This window comes from Panulirus ornatus, chromosome 42, assembly GCF_036320965.1.
Source record: "Panulirus ornatus isolate Po-2019 chromosome 42, ASM3632096v1, whole genome shotgun sequence".
NCBI classification, from domain to species: Eukaryota; Metazoa; Arthropoda; class Malacostraca; order Decapoda; family Palinuridae; genus Panulirus; species Panulirus ornatus.
The window spans coordinates 3,933,482-3,943,315 of record NC_092265.1 but is presented as its reverse complement, the minus strand read 5'-3'; the positions used below and the strand labels follow the sequence as shown (position 1 = coordinate 3,943,315).

Sequence of the window (9,834 nt, the reverse complement as noted above, 5' to 3'; positions counted from 1 at the left end):
GCCCTGGGAATCGTCTCATGTCCCACCGTTGACATTAGCACTTATCATGAGGATATGTAAAGCCAAGATAAACACTCCACAGATAACCTTCCTCTCTCTCTCTCTCTCCTCCTCCTCCTCCTTGGCTGATCCCAAGTGTCAACAGCAGAGCAAACATCCATCCACCCACCCACCCACCACCTACCTACCTACCTACCTACCTACTCTCCCAAACAGGATGGAGCCTTTATGAGACCCTCCACAGCTTTCACAGAGTGAGAGGAGAGAGAGAGAGAGAGAGAGAGAGAGAGAGAGAGAGAGAGAGAGAGAGAGAGAGAGAGAGAGAGAGAGAGAGAGGAATTAACCCCATGTGGCGTCTCCGTGATGTAATCCAGATGTCCCCTCCATTCTGTGACAAGCGAGGGGCCTTTTGTCTCCTCTTCCTCCACGTCCTCCTCCTGTGCCTCCTCCTCCTCCTGCTCTTTCTCCTCCTCCCACGCACAGTCCGTTTGTCTCGAGAGCAGCTTCGATTTCCACGCTTCTCTCTAAAAAAAAAAAAGCCTCTTCTAATCGCCTTTTCCCTCCTTGCCTCAGATCTACTCGGGGGGTCTCTCTGTGGGATGAGTCTGCTCTGCCGGCCACTCCAACGCCTCCCTCTTGCCTTTGTCCCGTCAGGACCTCCGTCTCTGAACCATCAGACATCTTCCCATGGGCCTTTCTACACGACACCTCCGGGCATGCTCTTCAGTACGTGGTGAGGGCCGATCCTCACACTGACACAGCTGATGGTCTCCGCTACCCCTTAGAGCTGATGGTGTCAGCTCCCCTTTGACGGGCCATTGAAGATGAGGAGATCTTGTGGCGCGATCGAGGCGATGAGAGGAGGGGGGGATTTCATATGTTAGTCTTATCCTTGTTGATTACTGATCCATCGCTATCAACTGTTTTCCTCTTCGGGAATACCAGCATCGTTCCGTTCCCAAGACGCCACAGCAACAGTGTCTGTCGACAGAGCGTGGAATGAAAAGGAAGGAATTTGGGAACGTTGAAGTGATGTGGGAGATCTCGAAGAAAGACAGATTTCGTTTGCTCGGCTTTGAAGAGCACATTCTTCCCTCAGTGAGGGAAAGATCATTGGCCTCCTGGTGTTCGCTTCTCGTACTCTGCAGGCATACATATGTACGTTGCTACATAGGGCACATATATAGTATTGGAGGTATATATATATATATATATATATATATATATATATATATATATATATATATATATATATATATATATACATATATACATATATATACATGTATTGTTCCCATGTGTTGATACTTGTAGGCAACGCTGAGGCGTACGTGTGGTTGTGGATCAATAATGAGCTGCAAAAAGAAATAGGAAAAGAAACAAACTCCCCTGCCAGGAGGGCGAGGTCTGGAACTGGCAGGTGCGAGAAAGGTCAGATTTAATTTTTTGGTTGGTAATGATGGGCGTTTCCCTCCCTCCCTCCCCCCCCCCTCTCTCTCTCTCTCTCTCTCTCTCTCTCTCTCTCTCTCTCTCTCTCTCTCTCTCTCTCTCTCTCAACATGAGTTTCCTCTTACAAGCGTTCTTTGCTTTACGAGTGCACATGCAAATGCCTTTGTGTACCTCTTCGCGTCTGTGTACACACAGAAGCTCAATTCAAATTCATGCATATTCGTGTGTGTGTGTACACATTCGTGATCTCTCTCTCTCTCTGTCTCTCTCTCTCTCTCTCTCTCTCTCTCTCTCTCTCTCTCTCTCTCTCTCTCTCTCCCTCTCGTTTGTGATACAGTAAGACACATCCCAGTTCTGTAGAGGAAATTAGTGATAGCCACACCCCACATATCAGGAGGAATATGTTACGTTTATCTTGAGCATATTTTCGCAGTATGTGATGGTGTCACATATCCTGCGTATCGGAGCGCGTAAATGCTACGCACGTATCCACCGTAAACGACGGGCATATACTCATTGTACTTAGAGGCGTATACATATATATTCGCCGTACATCTCTTGGAAGATCGTCAGTATCCGAAGATATACGCCTTTTAACATTTGGGCGTATGTTTAACGAACCAGGAGGTAGTACGTAGGTACGTTTCCACCCTGCTGACGCTAGGGGGGGGGGGGGGGGGGGGGGATCCACGGCGGAGGGAGGGGGGAGTTGTAGGGGGGTATCAGTGCCCATCTGTAGTTGCATGTCAATCATACGCTTAATTACTCCTAGCCAGGTGGGGGGGGGGGGGGGGTTGAGGCCTGGGAGTGGCAGGTGTGAGAAAGGTCAGAGTTAAGTTTTTAGCTCTCTCTCTCTCTCTCTCTCTCTCTCTCTCTCTCTCTCTCTCTCTCTCTCTCTCTCTCTCTCTGTACTGTCCTTTTGTCCGGGTGTTGATGCACCGTAACTACCTTGATTACACGGAGAGCCATTGTACTCCTGTGTACAAGCCAGATGCCACGCCCTCTGCTACGCTAAAAAGGAATGAATAAATATATATATATTATTATTATTTCACCCCGGCGACGTAATGCATTTTAATTTGTCGCCGGATTAATTAACCCCCACCATTTGATGATTGCTTTTAAAAGGTAATTGATATTCGATTAATTTCTCCGTTTAGCAAAGAAACACACACACACACACACACACACACCCACACACACCCACACACACACACCTACTTATTGTAGGGCAAGTCTTCTCTCCTACATGACTCTACCTCTGGTTCTCCTCCCTCAGGGTCCTCCTCCCGCAGGAATTATGTTGAAACCTTCGTCACAACCCTCTACTTCTCCAAACGCACCTGACAGGGCGTGGCATAAAGGTATTTTGCCCTCTGAAGTCCCCTTTGTTTCTTTGTTATGCATAGCTTAGCTTCTGTTCGTTCCGCTGAAGGAGTCGCTGAAGGAGGAGGTTGGGGAAGGGACTTCTTCCTCGTCTTATCCTTTAACAGTTGCCCTCAGAGTTGTGTCTCAGACTCCTCTCTGTAAATTATAATCTCTCTTACGGCTCATGCCCCATTTTCTCTAAGACTCCTTTTTTTTTTTTTTTTTTAACAAATTTCAGCCCTTTTTCCCTTCCCATCTCCCTCGAATATACATTCTCTCTCTAATACTGAACATCATTCCTCTTAGTTCTCAAGTCTCCAGACATCTTTTGGGTCTTAATAGATTATCTAATTTTTTTCGCTCTCACTTTATTTCTTTTAGTGCGTATATGCTACTGCTCATGGCTTGTGTCCTGGCTGACTAGCTGTGTGTGTGTGTGTGTGTGTGTGTGTGTGTGTGTGTGTGTGTGTGTCTTTCTTTTATCTTCGTTTTTGATATTTTTTTTGTCTCTGTTCATACGTGAGTTTCATTGTGTTTTATTTACGTGTATGTAGTTCAGTGTGCATGCAAATTGTCTCTTGTGCGTTTTCCCATCAGTTTTGCATAGAAGTTCAGCTTTGTTCATACATATTTATATATGAATTCGTGGAGTCTCTAGTTTCAGATGTTGTCCAACCTGTCGCAACACTTTCCCTGCAACTTTATGTACAAGAACCATAAGAACTTCCTGTACTGGATCATACCATCGTGCTCAAAGATCGTACCGTCGTCCTCAAGAATCGTACTGTCGTGCTCAAAGGTGATGCCGGCTTGTTCAGAATAAACCGAAGAATAGTTATGTTCCTACTCCACACATATGACTACAGTGGAGGCAAAATTGCAGCATGTTTGCGCGAGGAAAGTGCCGAAAATACGGCTGAAGAACTCCCTCTTGAGTGCAACATTTTCGCCTCTTCCTGGCAACACATAAATCACTATCTTGTCCCGAAGTCGTCTCGGGTCATGAAGTCAGGAAGATTCTTAAAGAATGTTTAGAACTGTTATTAATTGTTGTCTGTGTATATATTTCTTTGTTATTGTCATTGATATCGTTAACGGTGTTGTTGTCCTTGCTCAAACGATGATGATGATAATGATGATGATGATGATGATGATGATAATAGGTTTTTTTTCTTACGTCCAGGTCAATTTGGTAGAAATAACATGAACAGAATGGGAAGAATCTTTGTCGTTTGGTTTCACCAAACGTCATCAGTGTCTCGATGTGAGACCCTAGTGTGGCTTGTGATCTAAGACAGTGAACGGAGTATTTTTCTCTCAAGAGTAAAGTGAAGTCCCTCGAGGCAGAGAGAGTCGACTCAACAGACTATTTTGTATGAGCAGACTTATCAAGGGCATCGGAAGCATCGTATCGCGTTGCTCTTTGCATTGGTGATTGCAAATAGAAATAGGCACACACTGTTGAGGTAACAACTCAAGTCATGCATCAACAAGTCATGCATCAGCTCAAGTCATGCATCATGCATGCTGGATGCTGTGCGACTAATTTGTGGTGAATATCAGGATAAGGAAATTTGAAGAAGCCTCACTGTTGGGGCAGTACAACGAGACGTTGCTTGGATAAAACAGTTGTAGGATATTGAGAAACAGATGATAACAAAGATGAAGGAAAGCGTGTGTCTCATTGCTATCCTATGAGTCTACTGATGTAGCATTATGTTCACATCACTGATGCTGATAGTACTGATAACTGATACTGATAGTACTGATAGTAACAGCCAGTGAAGAGGATGTCCCTGACACAGCACAAAAGCTTCGTGGTTGTAGTTGTGAGTACATTGGTAACAACCAGTGAAGAGGATGTCCCACAGACAGTTCAAAAGTTCGTGGTTGTAGTTGAGTACTCACAGAGCACCTTCGGTCCTAGATGCTTACTCCTCCTGCAAGTGGTTTGGTCATAACCACCACCTCCCTCAGGCACTGCGTCGATCATTAGGACGATTCAGAGGTGAAAGACCCGCTCCAAAACGTCCTTCGATAAAAGGTCTTCCATTACACCGTGAAGACTGTAAATCACATTCGTAGGAATGCCATGAACTTGAGGAACTTGAAGCGTTCTGTGTGAGGAAGTTGGAGATGAGTTTTTGGGCTCTTCTGGTTCACGCAGAAGTACGCGGGTTGTCTCGTTGGTGAAGTTTTAAATTGTGTTTCAGAGCTGAAGGACAAGATTGCAATATTTTCTTTTTTTCTATATGAAGAAGGCCAGTCTTCAGAGCGGGGAAAAAGACATTAACAAGTTTTCTTGAAAAGACAAAGAGTTCTTCCCGATACAGGCGCATCTTTTCAAGATTTTCCCCACAATGACAACTGCTTTCACTTCATTGCTTCGGGGGTTGAGTTGACGAACAGGCTCGTGAGGACCCAAGATACCACAAATGGTTGCTTGACTCTTTTTTCGAACGCTGCAGCAGCAGCTCTATGAGCACCGAGTGATACCCGGTGACGTTGGGGTTGTGTCATAGTAATATAGTGTGGTGGCGCTACCAGTCTCCAGCCTCATGATGTGATACGGCGAGTGGAAGGTCACCTTTAGTGAGGTTGTATGTCATCGTCAGCGGACGACAAGGTGTACACTCTATGGGTTTTCATCACTTCTCTGGTGATGATTGTAGCGCAACCTGGAAGCTTCAGGATTCTGTTGAAATAGGGGTGTCCTCCTGGTGGGGTTTCATAATTAATATCTAATATAGTGAGAACTCGCACGTTTATCTGTCTTTCTACTGAATGAAACCAAAGAAGATTTTAGTCTCTCTAAAGTAAACAACGTTCACCTGTTTCCTGTACAGGAGGAATTAAGGAAATGCTTTGGTTTCGATACGATATTTCCTAACCCAATTCTGTCAGGCCGATCGCACTGGAGACAGACGAGCAATGTGATATGATTCATCTATATTCTCAGCTTTCTGTCACCCTCATATACAGTGGGTTACCATACTCCATATACAGAGGGTTACCATCCTACACACACACACACACACACACACACACACACACAGATAGACGCCTAAAACCCCCTCGACCACCTACAGAGCTGCGGTGTCCGAGTGGTTAAGGAGATGGACTTGAAATCCATTGGGCTCTGCCCGCACAGGTTCGAATCCTGTCCGCAGCGGGTCGACTCTTTTGTCACCGCTGGCTCCGTGCCAAAGTAGTCATCTGCTGTTGTCGAGAACTGAGGGTTCGAATTAGAGAGAGAGTCATTTCATTCCGTATACATCCCCTGAATACAACGGTACGACCCGAGACCGACGGTACAACGTTTTGCTTAAAGTCAAACATTAGGCCATCATAACCATAGGTCGTACCTTTGTGCTCAGGAGTCGTACCGTCGTGTTCAGTGGGTCGTATCATCGTAACTATGGGTCGTACCGTCGTGTTGCGTCTCCATAGGTCCCGTATCATTCAGCATCTCCACATTTATGTAACTCAATCGGCTGTGTTGTTAATCACCGATAAGCGCTGCTGTCTGTCTGTCTCTGTCTGTCTTTATCAGCCATTCCTCGTACTCCCGTGCTGAGGTGAGTTATTATTGCTGATATCATCCACGACAGAGGCAACCTTCTCTACTCTGCACGCGAAGCATCACCGGGTTTGTGAAACAGAGAGAGAGAGAGAGAGAGAGAGAGAGAGAGAGAGAGAGAGAGAGAGAGAGAGAGAGAGAGAGAGGCTTTACTAAACCCGGGCTCATAATGTGCCAACGAAACGGATCATAAAGATTGCCTCTCCCGCATCTGCCCCTAAGCGATGCCTCTCTCTCTCTCTCTCTCTCTCTCTCTCTCTCTCTCTCTCTCTCTCTCTCTCTCTCTCTCTCTCATGTTGTTCCACGGATGAAAAATAAAGTTGTTCCGACAAATTCACTGAGGTTCGTTCGGGAGGATTTCCCGTTTGTATATATATATATATATATATATATATATATATATATATATATATATATATAAATATATGATAAATATATATATATATATATATATATATATATATATATATATATATATATATATATATATATATATATATATATATATATATATATAAAACCGTACGTTCATCTGTCCTGGACGCTACCACGCTCACACAGGAAATGGCGAACGGGTACGAAAGAAGGAACAAAAGTGAGGTTGTGGAACCTAGCGAACAATGTCGAATGTCAGTGGCAGTCATGACATATAGTGTGTGTGTGTTTGTGTGTGAGAGAGAGAGAGAGAGAGAGAGAGAGAGAGAGAGAGAGAGAGAGAGAGAGAGAGAGAGAGATGTGATACAGCTTTTTCCCCTATCATCCAAATGAACAATAATAACACAATAGCCTTATTGTGAACACCGACCCAAGCAAAACAATTTCACACCAGGGGCATTACAAGGTTATCTTTTTATCGGTTATTCATTTACTAATTGATTTATTCATACATGAATTATTTGCCGGGGGTGTGTTTTATTGTGTGTTCTCGACGACCACGTAAACGTTCTTGCCTCTGAAGAGAAAAGGGAAGGTCAACCAATTGGTATATTGTGAGAGGAGGAGCAACACGCTTGACACTGAAGGGCTACACAGCGAGTGTAGAATTAAGGTGTCACCTTTAGCAAGGCCGAGTCACTAGGAGGAGAGTCCAGACAAAGAACTTCTCAAGCCAAAGGAGTCTTCATTTCCCTGCTTTTAGAAGTAGCGCAACCTCAACTGCCAAGAGCCTTCAGAAAGGTTATGGGTAACGCCAGGACTCTCATAGGAATTGGTTATATATATATATATATATATATATATATATATATATATATATATATGTATATATATATATATATATATATATATATGGATTCAAGAATGAAAACTAAATGCATTTAAGAACGACAAAAAATAAGATGAAAGACATATATATAAAAAAAGACCTTGGAAACTCGTACACGTTTGAGAAATGAGGGAACTTCATTGCGCAGATATGAGAAAATTTCAGACATGAGATGGAGAAAAAAAATTAAGTTGACTGAGAGCTATGAGACGAGAAAACAAGAAGACTGAAGACAAATTAGCCACTGAAGTCAGGCGAAGAAAGTTTAAATTATGAGTCGAGGATTGAGGTTAGTCAACGTCAGAGGGAGTTAGAAACTTAGAAAAACAAACTAATTATGAATTTTGTTGGTGAGGGATGGAAGCAGTGAATGAATGGACAGATTGGAAAGACTGATTAGGCAGAGGAGAAAACACGTCTCAAATATCTGCCGAATCTTAAACGACGTATGATTGGATAGAGGGGGAAGAGGCAGTTTTGACACATGGATAGATGAAGGAGAGTGTAAGCAGATAGATAGAAACTGTCTTATGTATGTAGAAGAAGGACGGCAACTCCGGTTAAGGGAGGTTCAGCCACCTGGACACGAGGAGAGCTGGTCATGGCAAGTCAGCATCACAGTAGTTGTCGTATCTCCCCGCCACCTTAGCCTGCGTCCCTCCACCATGGCTTTGAGGTTGCCGTGTCTCACTCCTCCCTCACCAACAGTATCGTTGCTGGCATAAAATTCATGAAAGTATATATATACCTTCTGCCTCACTCACGTTACACTCGAGAGGCGGAACTCACGCGATTCTGGTAACGTTGAAGTGTCTTGATGTCACAGGAAACGCTTACAAAATTGGTCCACAGTTCGTAGATCCATTGAGAGTGTTGAAGCGTATCGGAGGATGGATGTATAATGATAATGCATTTTAGTGCTATGGAACTTTTGAGAAGAGGAAAGACAAATGAAGCTGATCATGTACTAGGAGAAACACAAGACCAGCAACCCGGTTATCGAAGACACTGCCCAAGACGCCAGGTCCCTCACAAGAGCCAGTGTGACCATCTACAGACATTCGCGTCCTGATGAAGACTTTGTATGGTTCGCATGATGGATAACTTTGTTGTCACTACCACGTATTCAGAAGACTTGACAACGCACCCGTGAGGGAGGGGTGCTCCTCGGCAGCAATATGCTCCTGTAACACAGCGAATCTAAACCAGAGATGACCCGATAGATAACGCCACAATCGTAAAATCCAGTCATTTCAGAGTGAGGCTTATTATAATCGTGGGAGCGCCCCCCATTGAAACGTTTTTACCCGTTCTTAGTAGACGAACTCCTACGTTTTCTCTTAAAGCCTAAGCCATCCAGCTCTTCCGAGCCGAGAGTGAATAGAGCGTGCCGGACATACCCCTGTAGTCAATAGGAGGAGGATGCCAGTTCCGGAGGTCTGGTACTTTCATGTCCACCCGGCGCAACAAAGGACTCCCACCCCCACAATTTCCGCTTCAGTCGCCATTCAGCCATCATGATGAAAACATCTCAAGACATTGTACGGGATCAGAAGCCGACGTCTCTTAACCTTCTGTTCCTTGTTTTGAATTTTTATAGGAAATGAACTTAGGAGAGTTAGTTTTGTATCTCATATATATATATATATATATATATATATATATATATATATATATATATATATATATATATATATATACATACATGGAGAGAGAGAGAGAGAGAGGTAAAAAGACAGACAGACAGAAGGTTATCCCAGTAACAGGAATCAAAGTGATACATTCCTGCCCTCAGCGTATGATGGTGCTGAACATTGCGTAGGTAAACATCTCTCCTGACTGGTTGTGTCAATATTTGAGTATCGAAATATCATGAAAAAATTCATATAGATTTTTTTAATGACTGGAAATATCTTGTTCCTTTTTTTTTTCTCCTGCCTAATGAAGCTATCGTTAATTTTCTCCTCAAAATTCTACCTAGCACTGCCCGCTCTTGACCTTTAAAAAAAAAACTGTAATTAAAATATGTTGAGAGCAGTTGCATGAAATGATTTGATGCTTTTAATGCCACGAGGAAAGAGTCGAATATTTGGAATAATCTTGGTTATTTGACCCACAGTTAGACTGAACTGTTACAGTAAACATATATACATATACAGAAACATTTGCATAC

General features: G+C 43.5%; 1 non-coding gene across 1 annotated transcript; it reads left to right on the top strand.

The window, feature by feature from the left end:
• The first annotated feature begins 5,907 nt into the window (after positions 1-5,907).
• TRNAS-UGA (transfer RNA serine (anticodon UGA)) lies at positions 5,908-5,989 on the top strand. Its single transcript has one exon. It is a non-coding gene; the product is annotated as a tRNA-Ser (tRNA).
• The last annotated feature ends 3,845 nt before the right edge of the window (positions 5,990-9,834 follow it).